The 21,443-nt window shown below is 42.3% G+C and overlaps 1 long non-coding RNA gene across 2 annotated transcripts in view; it reads left to right on the top strand.

Moving 5' to 3' along the window:
- Window positions 1-21,443, top strand: part of LOC116586413 — a 77,642-nt gene that overhangs the window by 41,369 nt on the left and 14,830 nt on the right. Inside the window, exon 4 of one of the 2 annotated variants that reach the window (XR_004284027.1) lies at window positions 12,484-13,580. The exons of the other annotated variant lie outside the window; for it this stretch is intronic. This is a non-coding gene — a long non-coding RNA (uncharacterized LOC116586413). Of the gene's footprint in view, window positions 1-12,483; window positions 13,581-21,443 lie in introns of those variants that run through there. 2 annotated transcript variants of the gene reach the window in all.

The following is a 21,443-nucleotide window of genomic DNA, read 5'->3' as shown; positions in this document are numbered from 1 at the left end:
TGGGTTTTCGGGAGAAACTCGATATCTAGATTTGTATGTAAAAATTTCTGATTTTTAAAAATGTTGACAATAAACCCATGGTGTGAAATCTCTTTGTGGTTTGAACAGAACTTATCTGGGAATTCTATTTTGCCCGAGTTAGCTGTCCCTGGGCCAGGGCAGGGTGAGTCATTGGAAAGGTGCCATTTCTTCAGATGGCAGAACATAAGCAAATGAATGTAAACAAGAGAAGGATTTAAACCAAAAAAGAGCTGCAGGGAAGCTGCATGGGCTTGTGGAGAGAGATGGGCTCTGACCCACAGGGTTCCAGGCACGAGTATGTGAATGGCCTAGTCACTCCACCTCATTGAGTCTTACCTTTCCAAAGTATAAAATGGGAAGATAGCATTTGTTTTTGTTTTTGGGTTTTTTTTTTTTTAAATATTTTATTTATTTATTTGACAGACAGAGATCACAAGTAGGCAGAGAGGCAGGCAGAGAGAGAGGGGGAAGCAGGCTCCCCGCTGAACAGACAGCCTGACGCGGGGCTCAATCCCAGGATCCTGGGACCATGACCTGAGCTGTAGGCAGAGGCTTTAACCCACTGAGTCACCCAGGCACCCCTGTTTTTTTCTTTTTTAAAGAATTAACATATAATGTATTATATGTTTCTGGGGTACAGGTCTGTGATTCATCAGTCTTGTACAATACACAGCACTCATTACAACACATAGCCTCCTCAGTGTCCATCACCCAGCCAGTCCATCCCCCTACTCCCCTCCCATGCAGCAACCCTCAGTTTGTTTCCTAAGATTAAGAGTTTCTTATGGTTTGTCTCCCTCTCTGGTTTTGTGTTGTTTCATTTTTTCCTCTATGATCCTCTGCCTTGTTTCTTATATGCTGCATATCAGTGGGATCATATGGTAATTGTCTTTCTCTGATTGACTTATTTCACTTAGCATAATACCCTCTAGCTCTATCCATGTCATTGCAAATGGCAAGATTTCTCCTTTTTGATGGCTGCATAGTATTTGTATTCGTGTGTGTGTGTGTGTGTGTGTGTGTGTGTGTGTGTGTGTACACACCACATCGTTTTTATCCATTCATCAGTCGGGACACCTGGGTTCTTTCCATAATTCGGCTATTCTGAACATTGCTGCTATAAACATTCAGGTGCATGTTTCCCTTTGGATCACTACATTTGTATCTTTGGGGTAAATACCCATAGTGTGATTGCTGGGTCATCTGATAGCTCTATTTTCAACTTTTTTTTTTTTTTCACTTTCAGCTTTTTTATTTCTTATAAACATATAATATATTTTTATTCCCAGGGGTACAGGACTGTGAATCACCAGGTTTACACACTAAACAGCACTCACCATAGCACATACCCTCCCCAATGTCCATAGCCTCACCCCCCTTCTCCCAACCCCTCCTCCCCTCAGCAACCCTAAGTTTGTTTTGTGAGATTAAGAGTCACTTATGGTTTGTCTCCCTCCCAATCCCATCTTGTTTCATTTATTCTTCTCCTACCCCCTTAACCCCCCGTGTTGCTTCTCCACTTCCTCATATCAGGGAGATCATGATAGTTGTCTTTCTCCGCTTGACTTATTTCGCTAAGCATGATACCCTCTAGTTCCATCCATGTCGTCGCAAATGGCAAGATTTCATTTCTTTTGATGGCTGCATAGTATTCCATTGTGTATATATACCACCTCTTCTTAACCATTCATCTGTTGATGGACATCTAGGTGCTTTCCATAGTTTGGCTATTGAAGACATTGCTGCTATAAACATTTGGGTGCACATGCCCCTTCGGATCACTACGTTTGTATCTTTAGGGTAAATACCCAGTAGTGCAGTTGCTGGGTCATAGGGTAGTTCTATTTTGAACATTTTGAGGAACCTCCATGCCGTTTTGCAGAGTGGTTGCACCAGCTTGCATTCCCACCAACAGTGTAGGAGGGTTCCCCTTTCTCCGCATGCTCGCCAGCATCTGTCATTTCCTGACTTGTTAATTTTAGCCATTCTGACTGGTGTGAGGTGATATCTCATTGTGGTTTTGATTTGTATTTCCCTGATGCTGAGTGATATGGAGCACTTTTTCATGTGTCTGTTGGCCATCTGGATGTCTTCTTTGCAGAAATGTCTGCTCATGTTTTCTGCCCATTTCTTGATTGGATTATTTGTTCTTTGGGTGTTGAGTTTGCTAAGTTCTTTATATATTTTGGACACTAGCCCTTTATCTGATATGTCGTTTGCAGATATCTTCTCCCATTCTGTCAGTTGTCTTTCGATTTTGTTAACTGTTTCCTTTGCTGTGCAAAAGCTTTTGATCTTGATGAAATCCCAATAGTTCATTTTTGCCCTTGCTTCCCTTACCTTTGGCGATGTTCTTAGGAAGATGTTGCTGCAGCTGAGGTCAAAGAGGTTGCTGCCTGTGTTCTCCTCAAGGATTTTGATGGATTCCTTTCTCACATTGAGGTCCTTCATCCATTTTCAGTCTATTTTCGTGTGTGGTGTAAGGAAATGGTCCAATTTCATTTTTCTGCATGTGGCTGTCCAATTTTCCCAACAGCATTTATTGAAGAGGCTGTCTTTTTTCCATTGGACATTCTTTCCTGCTTTGTCGAAGATGAGTTGACCATAGAGTTGAGGGTCTATTTCTGGGTTCTCTATTCTGTTCCATTGATCTATGTGTCTGTTTTTGTGCCAGTACCATGCTGTCTTGATGATGACAGCTTTGTAATAGAGCTTGAAGTCCGGAATTGTGATGCCACCAACTTTGGCTTTCTTTTTCAATATTCCTTTGGCTATTTGAGGTCTTTTCTGGTTCCATATAAATTTTAGGATTATTTGTTCCATTTCTTTGAAAAAGATGGATGGTACTTTGATAGGAATTGCATTAAATGTGTAGATTGCTTTAGGTAGCATAGACATTTTCACAATATTTGTTCTTCCAATCCAGGAGCATGGAACATTTTTCCATTTCTTTGTGTCTTCCTCAATTTCTTTCATGAGTACTTTATAGTTTTCTGAGTATAGATTCTGTGCCTCTTTGGTTAGGTTTATTCCTAGGTATTTTATGGTTTTGGGTGCAATTATAAATGGGATTGACTCCTTAATTTCTCTTTCTTCTGTCTTGTTGTTGGTGTAGAGAAATGCAACTGATTTCTGTGCATTGATTTTATATCCTGACACTTTACTGAATTCCTGTACAAGTTCTAGTAGTTTTGGAGTGGAGTCTTTTGGGTTTTCCACATATAGTATCATATCATCTGCGAAGAGTGATAGTTTGACTTCTTCTTTGCCAATTTGGATGCCTTTAATTTCCTTTTGTTGTCTGATTGCTGGGGCTAGGACTTCTAGTACTATGTTGAATAACAGTGGTGATAATGGACATCCCTGCCGTGTTCCTGACTTTAACAGAAAAGCTTTCAGTTTTTCCTCCATTGAGAATGATATTTGTGGTGGGTTTTTCATAGATGGCTTTGATAATATTGAGGTATGTGCCCTCTATCCCTATACTTTGAAGAGTTTTGATCAGGAAGGGATGCTGTACTTTGACAAATGCTTTTTCAGCATCTATTGAGAGTATCATATGGTTCTTGTTCTTTCTTTTATTAATGTGTTGTATCACATTGATTGATTTGCGAATGTTGAACCAACCTTGCAGCCCTGGAATAAATCCCACTTGGTTGTGGTGAATAATCCTTTTAATGTACTGTTGAATCCTGTTGGCTAGTATTTTGGTGAGAATTTTCGCATCTGTGTTCATCAAGGATATTGGTCTGTAGTTCTCTTTTTTGATGGGATCCTTGTCTGGCTTTGGGATCAAGGTGATGTTGGCCTTATAAAATGAGTTTGGAAGTTTTCCTTCCATTTCTGTTTTTTGGAACAGTTTCAGGAGAATAGAAATTAGTTCTTCTTTAAATGTTTGGTAGAATTCCGCCCGGAAGCCCTCTGGCCCTGGGCTTTTGTTTGTTTGGAGATTTTTGATGACTATTTCAATCTCCTTACTGGTGATGGGTCTGTTCAGGCTTTTATTTCTTCCTGGTTCAGTTGTTGTAGTTGATATGTCTCTAGGAATGCATCCATTTCTTCCAGATTGTCAAATTTGTTGGCGTAGAGTTGTTCATAGTATGTTCTTATAATTGTCTGTATTTCTTTGGTGTTAGTTGTGATCTCTCCTCTTTCATTCATGATTTTATTTATTTGGGTCCTTTCTCTTTTCTTTTTGATAAGTCTGGCCATGGGTTTATCAATCTTACTAACTCTTTCAAAGAACCAGCTCCTAGTTTCGTTGATTTGTTCTGTTGTTTTTTTGGTTTCTATTTCATTGATTTCTGCTCTGATCTTTATGATTTCTCTTCTCCTGCTGGGTTTAGGGTTTCTTTCTTGTTCTTTCTCCAGCTCCTTTAGGTGTAGGGTTAGGTTGTGTACCTGAGACCTTTCTTGTTTCTTGAGAAAGGCTTGTACCGCTGTATATTTTCCTCTCAGGCTGCCTTTGTTGTGTCCCACATATTTCGAACCGTTGTGTTTTCATTATCATTTGTTTCCATGAATTTTTTCAATTCTTCTTTAATTTCCTGGTTGCCCCATTCATTCTTTAGAAGGATGCTGTTTAGTCTCCATGTATTTGGGTTCTTTCCAAATTTCCTCTTGTGATTGAGTTCTAGCTTCAGAGCATTGTGGTCTGAAAATATGCAGGGAATGATCCCAATCTTTTGATACCAGTTGAGACCTGATTTAGGACCGAGGATGTGATCTATTCTGGAGAATGTTCCATGTGTACTAGAGAAGAATATGTATTCTCTTGCTTTGGGATGAAATATTCTGTATATATCTGTGATGTCCATCTGGTCCAGTGTGTCATTTAAGGCCTTTATTTCCTTGTTGATCTTTTGCTTGGATGATCTGTATATTTCAGTGAGGAGAGTGTTAAATTCTCCTACTATTATTATATTATTGTTGATGTGTTTCTTTGATTTTGTTATTAATTGATTTATATAGTTGGCTGCTCCCACATTGGGGGCATAGATACTGGACAGATCCTTTGAGTATAATATAGTGTCCTTCCTCATCTCTTATTATAGTCTTTGGCTTAAAATCTAACTGATCTAATATAAGGATTGCCACTCCTGCTTTCTTCTGATGTCCATTAGCATGGTAAATTGTTTTCCACTCCCTCACGTTAAATCTGGAGGTGTCTTCGGGTTTAAAATGAGTTTCTTGTAGGCAACATATAGATGGGTTTTGTTTTTTTATCCATTCTGATACCCTGTGTCTTTTGATTGGGGCATTTAGCCCATTAACATTCAGGGTAACTATTGAGAGATATGAATTTAGTGCCATTGTATTGCCTGTAAGTGACTGTTACTGTATATTGTCTCTGTTCCTTTCTGATTTACTACTTTTAGGCTCTCTCTTTGCTTAGAGGACCCCTTTCAATATTTCCTGTAGAGCTGGTTTGGTGTTTGTAAATTCTTTCAGTTTTTGTTTGTCCTGGAAGCTTTTAATCTCTCCTTCTATTTTCAATGATAGCCTAGCTGGATATAGTATTCTTGGCTGCATGTTTTTCTTGTTTAGTGCTCTGAATATATCATGCCAGCTCTTTCTGGCCTGCCAGGTCTCTGTGGATAAGTCTGCTGCCAAGCTAATATTTTTACCATTGTATATTACAGACTTCTTTTCCCGGGATGCTTTCAGGATTTTCTCTTTGTCACTAAGACTTGTAAATTCTACTATTAGGTGACGGGGTGTGGACCTATTCTTACTGATTTTGAGGGGGGTTCTCTGCACCTCCTGGATTTTGATGCTTGTTCCCTTTGCCATATTGGGGAAATTCTCTCCAATAATTCTCTCCAGTATACCTTCTGCTCCCCTCTCTCTTTCTTCTTCCTCTGGAATCCCAATTATTCTAATAATAATTGTCTTATAAAAAACTAATGTTTTGTCTTATGGTGTCACTTATCTCTCGAATTCTCCCTTTGTGGTCCAGTAGCTATTTGTCCCTCTTTTGCTCAGCTTCTTTATTCTCTGTCATTTGGTCTTCTGTATTGCTAATTCTTTCTTCTGCCTCATTTATCCTAGCAGTGAGAGCCTCCATTTTTTATTGCACCTCATTAATAGCTTTTTTGATTTCAACTTGGTTAGATTTTAGTTCTTTTATTTCTCCAGAAAGGGCTTTTATATCTCCCGAGAGGGTTTCTCTAATATGTTCCATGCCTTTTTTGAGTCCGGCTAGAACCTTGAGAATCATCATTCTGAACTCTAGATCTGACATATTACCAATGTCTGTATTGATTAGGTCCCTAGCCTTCGGTACTGCCTCTTGTTCTTTTTCTGTGGTGAATTTTTCTCCCTTGTCTTTTTGTCCAGATAAGAGTATGCGGAGGAGCAAGTAAAATACTAAAAGGGTGGCAATAACCCCAGGAAAATATACTTTAACCAAATCAGAAGAGATCCCAAATCGTGAGGGGGGAGAAAGGGCATAAAAAGAGGTTCAGAAAAAAAAAAAAGAAAGAAACGAAACAATTAAAAAAAGAAAACGAATAAAGAAAAAGTGTAAAAAAGAAAAAAATATATGTATTAGATAAACTAGTTAAAAAACGTTAAAGAAGAAAAGGGTAAAAGTTAAAAAAAAAATTAGCAGAAGAAGAAAAAAAATTGAAAAAGAAAAACAAATTAAATTAACTGCAAGACTAAAGAATCACAGGGAGAAAGCCATGAGTTCCGTGCTTTGCTTTCTCCTCCTCTGGAATTCTGGTGCTCTCCTTGGTATTGAAACCGCACTCCTTGGTAGGTGAACTTGGTCTTGGCTGGATTTCTTGTTGATCTTCTGGGGGAGGGGGCCTGTTGCAGTGATTCTCAAGTGTCTTTGCCCCAGGCGGAATTGCACCGCCCTTACCAGGGGCCGTACTGAGTAATCCGCTTGGGTTTGCTTTCCAGAGCTTTTGTTCCCTGAGCGCTTTCCGTAGAGTTCCGGAGGATGGGAATGAAAATGGCAGCCTCCCGGTTTCTGGCCTGGAGGAACCGAGAGTCTGGGGCCCCACTCCTCAGTGTGCCCTCAGAGAACAGTGCTCAATTACTCCAGTCTCCCTGGACTCCCGCCACAGTCCGAGCTCAACTAGCCTGCGACCGGTTCAAGGTAACCCTGAGCTGGGAGCTCACTCCTTGGCTCTGTCTCTGTAGCCGGCTTCCCCGTTCTAATACCTGTAAGCTCTGTGACACTCAGACACCCCCGATCCTTCTGTGACCCTGTGGGACCTGAGGCCACACTGACCCTGCGTGGGCTTCACCCCGGTTTAGTCTCTGGAGCAATGTCCCTCAGTGGAACAGACTTTTAAAAGCCCTGATTTTGTGCTCCGTTGCTCCGCCGCTTGCCGTTAGCCGGCCCCTCCCCGCCGGGGTCTATCTTCCCGTCGCTTTGGATTCACTTCTCTGTCAGTCCTACCTTTCAGAAAGTGGTTGATTTTCTGTTTCTAGAATTGCTGTTCTTCTCTTCGATCTGCCATTGGATTTTTAGGTGTTTGCAATCTTTAGATAAGCTATTTAGCTGATCTCCTGCTACCAGAAGTAGTCTCAGCCTGCTACTTCTCCGCCATCTTGACTCCTCCCCGTCTATTTTCAACTTTTTGAGGAACCTCCATAGTTTTCTCCAGAGTGGCTGCACCAGCTTGCATTCCTACCAACAGTGTAGGTTTCTCCGCATCCTTGCTAACACCTATCATTTCCAGACTTGTTAATTTTAGCCATTCTGACTGGTGTGAGGTAGTATCTCACTGTGGTTTTGATTTGTGTTTCCATGACAGATGGCATTTGTTTCTTAGAGCCTGTTGAGGTGCCCTGCATCGTGCCAGTAGCTGTCACTCCAGTGGACATCACCTTCAGCATGATCAAACAGAGCTGTTCATGGTGCCTCAGTTTTCCTTCTGGCTGTTCAACAGCCCCATACTCTAGTCACCAGATTTGACTCAAGTTTCTTCCTTGATGCTCTAGGCCTTGCCTAGGTCATGTCCTCCATCTCTCTGTTGTCCTTTGAATTACTTTCCTCCACTTTAAACCTCTCTTGCCATCATTCCCTCAAGGTACTCATTACCTTTTACCTGGATTAAGGTCATTGTTTCTATACCACCAGTCCTACTTCCTCCTGAGTCACCTGACACATGTCTCCAGACCCCTTCTTGAGGGGCAGCGCTGCTTGCAAAAGTGTTTAGTTCCTCCCACCCAAATGGTGGACCATCCCTAGCCTGGCCTTAAGAGCTCCCCACAACCTGTCTCCCTCACTTTCTTCATCTTCTCCATTGCCAGCCTGCCCAGACTCCTGTCCTGCTACCCCTGCTTCCCTCTTCTCACCTATTGCCCCAGACCCCTTTGCTCTCTTTCACTTGCTATGTCTGCCATGTTCTTTCCCAGATCCTGATATGTGGCGGGTTGATGTCCCTTCTCTTCTCTCAGCTAGCCTTTGAATGTTTCTGCCTCAGATGACATTTCTCTAGTCGCCCCTCTTACTTGCTCATTGCACCCTAGAATTCTCGGTTTTTATCCCAGCAGTAATGAATTATTTGTCTATAAACATGTCTGTGTCTGGCTTTCTTTTTGGACTAAAGTTCTGGGAAGGTGGTCCCAGGCCTGGCTGTCCTGTGCGTGTCTTGTGTTGACCAAATGACTGTAGATTCTTCCCACCTGAATGGCTGCAGAGAAATGGGATGACTTGCTGTTCCATGCACATACTTTAGATTCTGGAAATGGACTCTGGCATTGTCTGCCTTTTTTAAATACTCTCTCTACCATTATGGGCTGTACCAGTTGGAAAGGTCACTTTACCTCTTCGTGTCTTACTTTCTTCATCTGTAAAATGGGGCTGATAATGGTACCTACCTGGCAGCTTCACTGATGCACCTTGTATTAGCTGTGTTCCCCTGAGCCAAGTAACCTTCCTGGGTGTGGGTCTCCCCTTCAGTACAATCACCCAAGGTGATGGTAATACCCTTATGCCCATTCATCCCCTTTGTAGGAAATGAGGGAACGTGTAGGAGGCATAGAGCACTGCTCAGGGAATGATCATTGCTGTTACGATTATTATCTAGTGGTGGTTCTGGCAGAAATTCGGGAGACCTGTGTTTCTGGCAATGCTATAGGGCTGTCTGTGGGGAGGAAAAGGAGACGCACCTTCTGCACTGTTACGTGGGTTCATGGTGGCAAGGGAGCATTACAAGGGAAGACTCTCAGTTTAGAACTTCTCTTCTCACCTGGCTCTCCCGCTTATTGGCCTGGTTTTGACCTTGAAGATAAGGCATTAGAAAGATAACCTGTTTGTCATGACAGGCTCAGCCCTGGACCCTCTGTCACTTCATTGGGACAGCTTCCTTGACCATCCCCTGTGAGGTGCTTCTCCATCCTCTGTCCTTCTCCATCCTGTCCCCCACTTTGTTTCCATCATAGGGTTTTTCCTAACTCCTGCCATTATGTATGGTCTGTTTTCTTCCTTCCTGCACTGGATGTTCCATGAGGTCAAAGACTTTGTAAGGTTCCCTTCGGGGAGTGAGGAAAAGGAAACCTTCTAGAGGTCCTTTTTAAAGTTGAGGTTTTTAATCAGGTGTTGAGTCTGATTTGGGGGTTGGAAACTGGCAGAAATGGAGTTGGGCAGCTCTTTCTGTATTGTGTGGCTTGACTTGGTCATGAATGGATTTTCTTAATTTCACAAAGAACTCTCCATCTGTGTGGCCTGACAATCTCCAAGGAGGACCCAGAGCCTTTTCATCCCCATTCCAGTGGAAGATGTGTTTCTCCATGATCAGCTGGTGGCTGCCCAGAGCCCACTGGCCCGGCTATACCCAGCTCATCTCTGGAAGACTGGGTCAGGGTGGGGACAGAACAGTAGTAGAAATAATAGCAACCAACATTCACGGGTGGCCCTTCTCCCATGTGCCGAGAACTCAGTAGGTGCTCTTGTTGCCCCCGTTTTATGGAGGAAGAAACTGAAGCTTGAAGAGCACAAGTTATTAGTCTAAAATCATAAAACACATCAGTAGCAGGACCAACGTTCAAGCCGTGTCCTCTGTTTTAAAAGCAACTTCTTGGCTGGCGTGCTGCTGAGCTGCGGAATACTTCACGTCCTCGACCTTTGGATTCGAGATCCATTGTGGGCAGGTGGAGTGAGGGAGAAGGGGAAGGAAGTGCTATAGATTTATCTCGCTAATTTTTACTGGGCTTAGACTAATACTAAAATTATTTTGAGCACTCCACTGACAAAGGCGGAAGAGAAACCCCGTTCGATATTAAATATTTGCAATGGAAAATTCACAAAGTCTTTCTGAATGGAAGATATTTCCGAGTAATTCCCACAGGACTAATTCAGCCAGTTGTTCCTTCTGCAGCATGCTTCCTGTGGTTGCTTCACTGTTCTCAGAAATGAACATTCCTGACTTTGAAGTCCTGGGGTTATGCCGGGCTAGTCGCTGAACTCTGCCTTGGTTTCCCTGGCAATGAGTGAATCAAGGGGAGACGGCTGTGCGTTGTGCTTAATTGCCTGAGCTGTGATTCTATGATAGACGAAAATTACACGAAGCCCCGTGCCTGGAGTCAGGGAAGTGGGCTATAGCATGGTCGTAATAACCACAGTCACAGATGCTGAGTGAGCGTTCGCTACGCAGAGCGCTCAGCACTTCACATGCCCTCACTCTTTGAATCCTAACAACTACCTGTCGTCCAAGTCCTATTAACTCTCTTTTATAGACCCGGGATCAGGATCACAGAGGTTAAGTGCTGGGCCCAGCTGGCAAGTGGTAGAGTTGAGACAAGAAGCCAGGATGGCTGGACTCAAATATGCCCTGCTGTCTGTCACGACGTTCTGTGCCAGGATGATTGGCAGAACTTAGAACTGGTCCATGGAGAAGCTAGAGATCTTTCCAGACCCCTTGCCCTGGTGGTCCTGAATGGCCAACACTGAGCCAGGTTGGCTTCATGTGCCCCGTTGCCCGCTGCATTCCTCGGAGATCTTTGTCTGGCATATAGCCACGCAGGGGTGGGACATGAGAAGCTAGCTGTCCACTTTTAAGTTTGGAGGCACACGCTATGAGCCCTTCAGGTGAGGAAAATCCTGGAGCATATGAAGTAGCGCTGTCCTTTCCTTCCTCAATGCCGTGCAGCCTGAATTAATGGGAACTCTGCTGGAATCTGGTTCCTAAAGAGGTGAACATCTGGGAGGGAGACTCTAAGAGGGCAGCCACTTGGTGAGCGGTGTTTGGTGCTGTATTCACAGTACTTGGGAGAGCACCTGATGTGTTGGGAGGTATATGACACATTTGTTGAATCTTTACTCCTAACTGGTCCCTGGCTTCTGGGGTTGACACCATCTGTCTATCTTCCCTTCAACCAGACCTTCACATGTGCTTTTCCATAAAATGCTCTTCTAACTATGTAACATAGTAGTCCCTACGCTGCTTGCTGAGTCCCTCTCCCTTTCAGGTCTCAGCTTCGATGGTACTCCTTGAATGGGCCTTCCCAGATTTCCATGTAGCTAGACGCCCATGTCCACATGCTGTCTCTCTGCTGAAAGCCCTCATAATACCCTATATGGACTCTTTCTTCAAGGCACACATGCCGATTTATAATTCCACATAACTGAGTGGAACTGTTCAATGTCTGACCGCTGACTAAACTGTGAGCTCCGTGAGGGCTGAGACCTCTGTTTTGCTCACAGGGCTTAGCGGGCAGTCACTAACATTTAGGAATACGTGAGTCAGTTCTTCACCCTCTCTACTGACAGCAGAACCCCCCAGAGTGATAGGTTCTAATGTGTTTCATATTTATAACCGGATGAAGGCTTTTCTCCCCACCCTGACCCTCATAACCACTTCTTTAGTACCAATCAGACTCAGTGCACCAAGGCAGGGAGTGGTTTATCTTCCCTTCTCATCTGAGAATACTCAGATTCAGGGAAAGCTCTTGTCTGCCTTCACTGTAGTCAGCCTACCCCAGGCCTGGGCATCAGGACTGGTGCTTTGAGGGCCATGGCTATTTACTGAGGATTTTAAGGTTTTTGAGAGTTATGTAGAGTCTTAGTTCTCAACCATTTTTTGGGGGGCCAGGAGAAGAAAGGCATGTCTGTGGCCCTGCCTGTCTGCTTTTCCTCTCTCCCATTCCATTCCCTGCCTCATCATATCTTGTTAGCCTTGAAATGAATGACTCTTCCATTAGGGAAAATGGGAGAAGTTGGGAAAAATCAAAACCAATAATACTTTCCATCGAGGGGAAACTGGGTTATTGCAGTTTTGGGGTGAGCAGAGAACTCTTAGGTTTGAGGTCAGAGCTGGAGGGAGGCCTCTGAACAAAACATTTTGCAGGCTGTGAACTGTTACTGGGCTACAGTACCCTTCACCTTTCTCATAGGTGGTCACTTTGAGGGGTAGGACATAGAAGAGAAACCAGACATTCTGCTTGGGCCCTTCATGTCTTGCTCATTCATACATTCCGCTTTCTTTTTATTGACAAATGCAGTGCAGGCTCGTCCTCACTCGGCCCTTCCTCATCAGTGTTGGCTTTCAGCTCGCCCGCCCGACATCCTGTGGACGCTGCAGTTCAGACAAACAGCAAGATCATCAAAGAGAAGAGCATGAATGAAAAACTGCTTTATGACATGCCTTCAAAGTGTCTTTTTAGAAGTTCAAAGGATGCGGAGAGGAGGCAGGGGAATCAAAGACGATGGGGGAGAGCAATGAACTCTCCAAGGGATCATTGGGGTTTCATTGTATATTTTCTATGACGCTTGTGATGTAAAAATCAAAAGTAGTCTCAGCCCTCAAGGGCTCTGTGTGTGTGTACATCTGATGCAAAGGAGAAGACTCACCTTGCTGATGGAAGGCTTTACCCTGGCATTCTCAGTCACACGCTTGCATCTGCGTTTCCTGTTTGGACCTTGATCGAATCTTTTGATCTGGGAAGACTGTGTCCAGAGACGGAGATTGAATGCTGCTTATGTGGTTCGATGGAGATGAATAATTTAGTCCGTGCAGAAGTCCCCCATTACCTTTTCCATTACCTTTCCATTACTCTAAACAAGCTAGAGTCCACTTGTAGCAGTGGCTATGCAGAGCTCAGAAAAGATCTGGCATAGATGATAAGATCCCAGAGGCCTCTGATCTGACAGAGAGAACTGAGATTCTACTTGAGTTTAGATCCAGACCTAATTGATATACTCATGGGAACGCCACTGATACTTGGACACTTTAGAATGCCTTATGCCCAATCCATCCAGACAGAATGCTTGGGCAACTAACTAGTGCCTGGCACATGGTGGGTGCTTAGGTGAAATGAATGAATGACGGAACAGCTGAGCAGCTTTGTTTTATAACCCTAGAGTAGATTCTTTTATGGGAATGCTTCCTATTGTCCTTGGGCCATTGATGCCCAGAATACAAGGATAGTCTTAAGGATCTGAATTGCTCTGTTAGTCAAGTCTGTAAGGGATTTCATCTGCAAGGGACAGATACCTCAACTCAAACTGGACTGAGATAGAAGGAACTTTGTTGATTAAAATTATTGAAAACTCAAGGGTCACTTGGGAAGCATCTGCCTTTGACTCGGGTCATGATCCTAGGGTCCTGGGATTGAGCCCCACATTGGGCTCCTTGCTCAGTAGGGAGCCTGCTTCTTTTCCCTCTGCCCCCTACCCCTACTAGTGCTCTCTTCTCTCTCTTGCTCTGCCCTGCTCTCTCTCTCTCTCTCAAATAAATAAATAAAATCTTTTAAAAAAGTAAAATTATTGAAAACTCTAAAGATAGATTTGACTTCTGGCTTGACTGATAAAACAGATAAATGTGTCCCTGTCAAATTCATACATGACGACACCTCTCACAAGCAGTATATATGGTATTAGGAGGTGGGCCCTTTGGGAAGTGATTGGGTTATGAGGGTGGAGCCCTCCTGAATGGGGTTACAGCTAAAACCAAAGAGGCCCCAAGGAGCGTCCTTGTCCCTTCTGCCCTCTGACGTCATAGAGAGAAGATGGCTGTCTGTAGACCAGAAAACCCTTACCAGACATTGAATTTGCCAGCACCTTGATCCTGGACTTCCCAGCCTTCAGAACTGTGAGATACGAATTTCTATTGCTTACGTGCCGCTCAGTCTATGATGTTTTTGTTACAGTAGCTAGAACGGACTAAGATAGGTAATTCAAGGGCTCTGACAGTATCTCCAGGATTCCATTTTAATTTGTCCATCTCTCAGCTCTGTGTTGTGTGTATTCTCTGTTTATGGGCAGACTCTCCCATAGGGTGCTGGAGCACAGAAAATATTATTTTGCAGTTAAAAAATATAGTCTCCAGAAGCAGACTTGATTCAAATCCCTAGTCCATCACTTTACTAGATGTGCAAACTTAGATTAGTTTAAAGTCTCTGTGCTTTGTTTTCCTTGTCCTTACACTGGAGATTATGGTGGTGATAGTCATAGCTAAAACTTGCAGAACACTTGCTACATGCCTGGTGTTCTTCTAAAGACTGTACATTGATAAATTGACTAATCTGTACAACAACCTATGAGGGAGGTACTATTATTAGCCTCATTATATGGATGAGGAAACTGTGGTATAGAAAGTTTAGACAACTTGCCTGTTACACAACTAGTACATGATGTAGCCAGAATTCAAATGCAGTCCTATCGACCTCCAAGCTGTGCCACCTCATATAATAGAACTTGTGACTCCTGGGGTTGATGTAGGAGTTGAATGAGATAATAATATTACAGACACTTTAAATCATTCTTGGCACATAGAGTTATTCAACTTACTCTTGAAAAGGAAAAAAGTTGTCAGTAACTTTAGTCCTTTATTCTGTGCTCTCAGGAACCTCAGCGTAGAATGATTCTCTCCTCTAAGAGTTCCACAGAACTCCCAGAACGGGTCTTGTTGACTCTTTTCAGGTCACATACCCATTGTTGAACAGTCATTGGCCAAGAGCTGGTGATGTTCCAACAAGCCAGGCAGGTTTGTATGTGCTTCTCTTGGGGCTGGAGGTAGAGTTGGCACTACCTGAATCTCATCAACTGAAAAGTGAGGGAGGGTTGTTTCTTCAAAAAAGTGGAGTTACTTGAAGTAGATAGAGAAACAACACAGAGTTCCACACTGATAGTAGAGGCAGTCTGGATTGCTTTGGGAAAAGAACATTGCAGCTGATAAAAGAAATGAGAAGGTGATCAGAGGCCCCCACCTCTAAGTACTGTTGAATCCTGTAGCATGGAGTAGGAAGGAAAGAGGGATGACCAATTTTGGAAAGAAGCACCATCTTTAAGGCTCAAATCACTGTATCATCCAGGGCAACACTAAGAGAGGTTAAGTCTGGGCTAGTTCTTCCGGATCTACAGGAAGGTGAATAGGACATAATTACCCAGATGGCATGTGGGCAGGCCCTGAAGCTACCTTGTGAGAAGTGCTGGGCAAGCATTCGCAACCACTAATGATGCCCCTCAAGGCCCTGGTGCTGCTCAGAGATGGCGCCATCAACCCCAAAGTACCCATTCCCATGGTCCTGGGTGAGTCAGACCATACTACAGTGGGGCACCCCCAGCCTGATTCATTAGTCCCACTTCCTCCACTTCCTGGTGGTCGCACCCACACAACCACCACACCCAGGTTAGTACTGACCAGTGGGACCAAAATTAGCATCTGAGGCAAAATGCAAATCTTGGTCCAAGGTCCTGTGGGTGGCAGATGAATTACAAAGGGACCAAGGGCACAGATACCAGTTTACCAGCTTCCCTTTAGATCCCTACCAGTTCTACCTCCTGGGCCATCTCTTGCTAGGGTAGACATCAAGAGACATTTCCTTGAGTGGCCAAATCTGAGCAGCTAACTCTGGTCAACCATCTCAGGGTTAGCTTGGAAATGTGAGTGTGTGGTTGGTACCATCACCATAAAAATAACTTCATGATAGAAGCTCATCTACTTTCTTATAACTACTTACCTATGTGCATGTTTGGGACCAGTCAGTTTGCATATTATTGGCCATGATAGTTCTTCCAGAGATACCTACCCTGCATTCTTCTGTGCATTGATGACCTTGCTTAATAATTCATTAATAAATGAGACCATCAACTTGACAACCATCTCTTTCCCTCTGTTCTTAACCGAGGCACCAGAACCATCTCCTTTTGCAAACTGTGGGTATTTTATACACAATTTTTTCTTCTCTCTCTCCCCTCCATGGTATTATTGATTTTTTTTTTCTGACTCCTTTCTTTAAACCTATGTTGAAATGACTCATTCTACAAATAATCACCTTCCTTAACTCTCCACTATGCCTGTAGCTATGCCCTTTCCACCAAATGTCTTGAAAGAGAAGACTGCTTATTATCCCCGCTTTTCAACAGCTGTAACAATCTGGTTTCTGTTTCTACCACATTACTGAAATTGCCCTTCTGGGCTTACAACAACTCAAAGGTCTCCAAACATTTGATGAAGATGATGATGATATTTTATTTTTATTTTATAAATAGACTCCATGCCCAGTTTGGAGCCCAGCACGGGGCTCAAACTCATGACCTTGAGATCAATACCTGAGGTGAGATCAACAGTTGGAGGCTTAACTGACTAGCCACCCAGGTGCCCCCCTCCAAATGTTTCACATGGTTAATCCCTATCATTGAAAAAAAAATTGAGTAGGTATCTCAATGTATGAATATTCATTTACAAATGATATACATATGCTAGTATACAAATATATATATATATATGTACAAATACACACACATACACTGTGAAATATAAATTATATAAAAATGATTTAAAAGATGATTTAAATGTAAAAGTTCAAATATTTTCCCTAAGAGGATAATCTGCATGCTTTGGTCTCATTATTGATTCCAATGTATCTTATTTTATTTTGTTGTCAAATTTATTGAGGTATAATACAGTAAATAAAATCAGTTTTAAGTGTACAATTCACCTACATTCAATGAGTTTAGACAAGTGTATAAAATCTTCCAACTGCTACCCCAGTCATAATACAGAACATTTATAGCATCCCAGAAAGATCCCCCTTCCTCCTTCTTAGTTTATCCTTTCCCTGTACCTTGGCCCCTGGCAACCACTGACCTGCTTTTTAGTACTAGAATTTCATACATACAAAACTAAAACTTCATATAAGTTAAATTGCATAGTAGGTCGTCTTCTGTATGTCTGACTTTTTATATTTACCCAGATGCTTTTGAGATTCAGCCATACTGCTCCAAGTGTGGCAGTTCATTCATTTTATTTATTTACTTTTATTTTCAAATTTTAAAAAATTATTATTTTTTTTTTTACTAAAAAAAAAAATTTTTTTTTACTAAAAAAAAAAATCTCTGGACCCAATGTGGGCTCAAACTCATCCCAAGATCCTCTGACCGAGCCAGCCAAGTGTCCCAGTAGTTCATTCATTTTAATGACTAAGTAGTTACCCACTGTATGACTGAACCACAATGTGTTTATTCATTTACCTATTGATGGGCATTTAAGTGGTCTCTAGTATTTGGCTATGAGGGCTAAAGCTGCTATGAGAATTGACATGTAAGTGTTTATATAGATACATGTTTTGATTTCTCTTGGATAAATATGAAGGAGTAGGAGTGTATGCTCAGTTTTATAAGAAACTGCCAAGCTGTTTTTTGAAGTGGCTGCACTGTTTTGCATCCCCATTAGCAAGGTATGAAACTTCTGGTTGTTCCCACATCCTTGTCAACACTTGAGATTGTCAGTCTCCCCCACCCCCTTTTACTTTTTAAAAAATATTTTATTTATTTACTTGACACAGAGAGAGTGAGCACAAGCAGGGAGAGCAGCGGGCAGAGGGAGGGAGAAAAGTGGGCTCCCAGCTGAGCAGGGAGCCCGGTGCAGGGCTCGATCCCAGGTCCCTGAGACCATGACCTGAGCTGAAGGCAGAGGCTTAACCCACTGAATCACCCTAGGTGCCCTCCCCTTCCCCCCCTTTTTAAGTAGGCTCCGCATCCAGTATGGAGCCCAAGGCAGGGCTTGAATTCATGACTGAGAGATCAAAAGTTGAACACTCCACTGACTGCTCAGTGCCCTGCTCTGCCAGGTGCCCCATATTTTTAGAAAATGTAGAACTGTGCAACATTACCACAATCTAGTTTTAGAGTATTTCTGACACTGCAGAAGGATCCCTCGTGCCTATTTGCAGTCAGTATAATTCCCTTTTTTATCTCTTTCACTGGTGTAATCAGCTGTATCTTTTTGTGTTTTCTCAGAAATACCTGTAGGGTTTACTATATACAGTAACTTTACCACGGTCTTTCAAGTAATACGTCATGTTCAGTGTAAGAACCTTATGAAAGTTTATTTCCGCCCCTTCCTCTCTTCCCTCCTTCTTTGTGCTGTTGTTATTCATTTGTTTCTCCATGTGCTATGAACCCCTCAAAGCACTCTTGACAGTTTCCCTTTGAACAGTCACTTCTCTTTTAAGGGTTTTTTTCTTTAAATTTAAGTTTTTATTTAAATTCCAGTTAGTTAACACACAGCATTGTATTAGTTTCAGGTGTACAATTTAGTGATTCCACACTTCCATACCTCACTCAGAGCTCATTATGACAAGTGCACCCCTTAATCCCCATTGCCCATTTCACCATCCCCTCCCCCGCAGCCAATCTGGTAACCATCAGTGTAGTCTCTATAGTGAAGAGTCTGTTTATTGGTTTGCTTCTCTCTCTTTTTTGTTGCTTTGCTTCACTTTTTAAAAAAGATTTTATTCATTTATTTGACAGAGATCACAAGTAGGCAGAAAGGCAGGCAGAGAAGTGGGTGGGGGGAGCAGGCTCCCTGCTGAGCAGAGAGCCTGATGCGGGGTTCCATCCCAGAACCCTGGGATCATGACCTGAGCTGAAGGCAGAGGCTTAACCCACTGAGCCACCCAGGTGCCCCTGTTTTGTTTTTTTTAAATCACATATGAGAGATTTCTTTTTAAAGATTTTATTTATTTGAGAGAGAGAGCATGAGGGAGAGACAGAGGGAGAGGGAGAAGCAGACTTGCTGGGCAGGAAGCCCAACACAGGGCTCAATCCCAGGACCCTGGGATCATGATCTGAGCCAAGGGAGATGCTTAACTGACTGAGCCACCTAGGTGCCCGGAGAGACTTTTTTAAAGTAAGAAGAAAGTATATTTACCCACATACATTTTCTTTCTGGTGTTCTTCATTCCTTTGTGTCGACCTCAAGTTTCCATTTGCTATGAATAACCTTTGGCCTGAAAGACTTGCTTTAACATTTCTCATAGTAGAGGACGGTTTATGGTGACTTTTTTCATTCTGTGCTCTAAAGTGTCTTTCACCTTTGTTTTTGCAAAATATTTTTGCAGGGTATACAATTCTGGGTTAAGAGTACTTTTTTCACTTAGCACTTTAGAGGTATTACTATATTCCGGATTGCGTTGTTCTGACAGGAAGTCTGCCATCGATCTTTATTCCTTTTTGCCTATTTCCTCCAGCTATTTAAAAAATGTTCTCTTTATCACCAGTTATAAGCAATGTGATTCTGCTATGTCTTCTGTTTGAGATTTCCTGAGGCTATTGCATCGGTAGGTTTATAGGTTTCTTTAAACTTGGAAATCTCTTAGCCATTATTTCTTCAAAAAATATATATTTAATGTTAATTATTTTTGTATTATTTAATATTATTAAAATGTTATTAGTAATGTATATATATCTGTACATATACACATATATGTACATGTATATATACATACATACATACATACGTGTGTGTGTGTGTGTGTGTGTGTGTGTGTGTGTGTGTGTAATTTAAGTAGGCTCCACACTTGAACTCATGACCCTGAGATCAAGAGTTGCATGTTCCACCAACTGAGCCAGCCAGGTGTCCCCCCTTCAAATATATTTTTATGTCTCCCCGACCTGTCTTCTTTTTCTTGGACTCTAGTTACAGGTATATTTGTCTGCTTTATGTTGTTAGACATCTCACTGATGCTCTGTTCATTTTATTTTTCTAGTGGGTTTTTTTTTTTCTTTTCCTGTCAGTATTTCATTTTTGGATGGTTTCTATTGCTGTGTCTTTAAATTCTTTAATTTTTTTCCTGCAGTGTCTAATCTGCTCCCAAATTCCATCCAGTTTATTTCACATCTCAGGCATTATATTGTTTATCTCTAGAAGTTGGACCTATAGCTTTTTCTTTGATGTTTCTTCTTAACATGCTCATGCTTTCCTTTAACTTTCTGGAACTTACCTGCTTATAATAATGTTTTAATGTTTTTGTATGTTTTTTCTGTATCATCTGTGACATTCCTTGTGATTGATTTTTTTCCCCTTTCTCATCATGGGGTGTATTTTCACTTCTTGGGATGACTAGTAATTTTTGATTGGATTCCAGACATTGTATATTTTATACTGTTGAGTGTTGGAGTTCTTTGCATTCCTGTATATATTGTTGGGCTCTGTGGCTCTGGGATGCAGTTAAGGTCCTTGGAATTAGTTTCATTCTTTTGAGGCTTATTTATCAACTTTGTTAGGGTGAGTCCAGAAGACTGGCTTTAATGTAAGCCAGGGCGGGGGCACGGGTGGTGGTGGTGGGGGTAGCTGCCTGTTTGGGGAAGATAAAATCTTGAAAAATAAAAATAAAATCTTGAAACACAGCCACACCCATTTGTTTACATATTGTCAGTGGTTGCTTTTGTGTTCCAGCTGTGAACTGAGTAGTTGTGGCAGAGGCTGTAAGGCCTACACAGCTAAAATATGGAGAGTCTGATCCTTGAAGAAAAAGTCGACCAATATGTGTTTGAAGCTAATGTGGGCTCAGTACCTACCTGATGTTGCATGTATTAGGAGGTCTGTCCATTTTCCCTGGTTGTACCGTGGACTGTGTTTCTAACCTCCTGGTTATACTGCAGTAGTGGAACTGACTTGCCCCTCCTGACTTTTTCTAGTGACTCTGCTTCCACAATAATGTCTTCTTCATCTGTGATCTCGTTCTTCTGTTCTTCTTTGCTGCCTCCACCTCTTTTTCCCTGCCTTAAGGATCAGGTTAGCTGGGCATGCTAATTCCTTCCATCCTCCCCACACTTTAGCCAGCATCTGGATAGGGATGCAATAAATGCTTAGGCATCTTGAGTATAGCATGGAGTTGTGCAGGCCTGGAGAGAAGACTCATTTTGACCACTTGTTTTGATGTGGGGAAACAAAAGTTTTCTGGGAGTTTTTAAGAATAATTTCTAACTTTTTTTGGCCCTCTTAATATAGACCTGGTGATGTGCGAAGTACTTCATACATATCATCTCTAATTCTCCACAACAGTTCTATGAGGGAGATATTTTTGTTATATCCATTTTATAAATGCAGAAATGGGGGTTACAAGAAGTTGAGCCACTTTTCTCCATTGTATAAGCCAGATCTGAGGTCCCGATGAGGCTCATGTGACTAGACTGATCAGCTGCTCTGTTTCCCCTGAGATTTTCCTGGTGTTAG

Source organism: Mustela erminea, chromosome 3, assembly GCF_009829155.1.
Source record: "Mustela erminea isolate mMusErm1 chromosome 3, mMusErm1.Pri, whole genome shotgun sequence".
NCBI lineage: Eukaryota > Metazoa > Chordata > Mammalia > Carnivora > Mustelidae > Mustela > Mustela erminea.
This window is presented reverse-complemented; position numbering and strand designations above follow the sequence as displayed.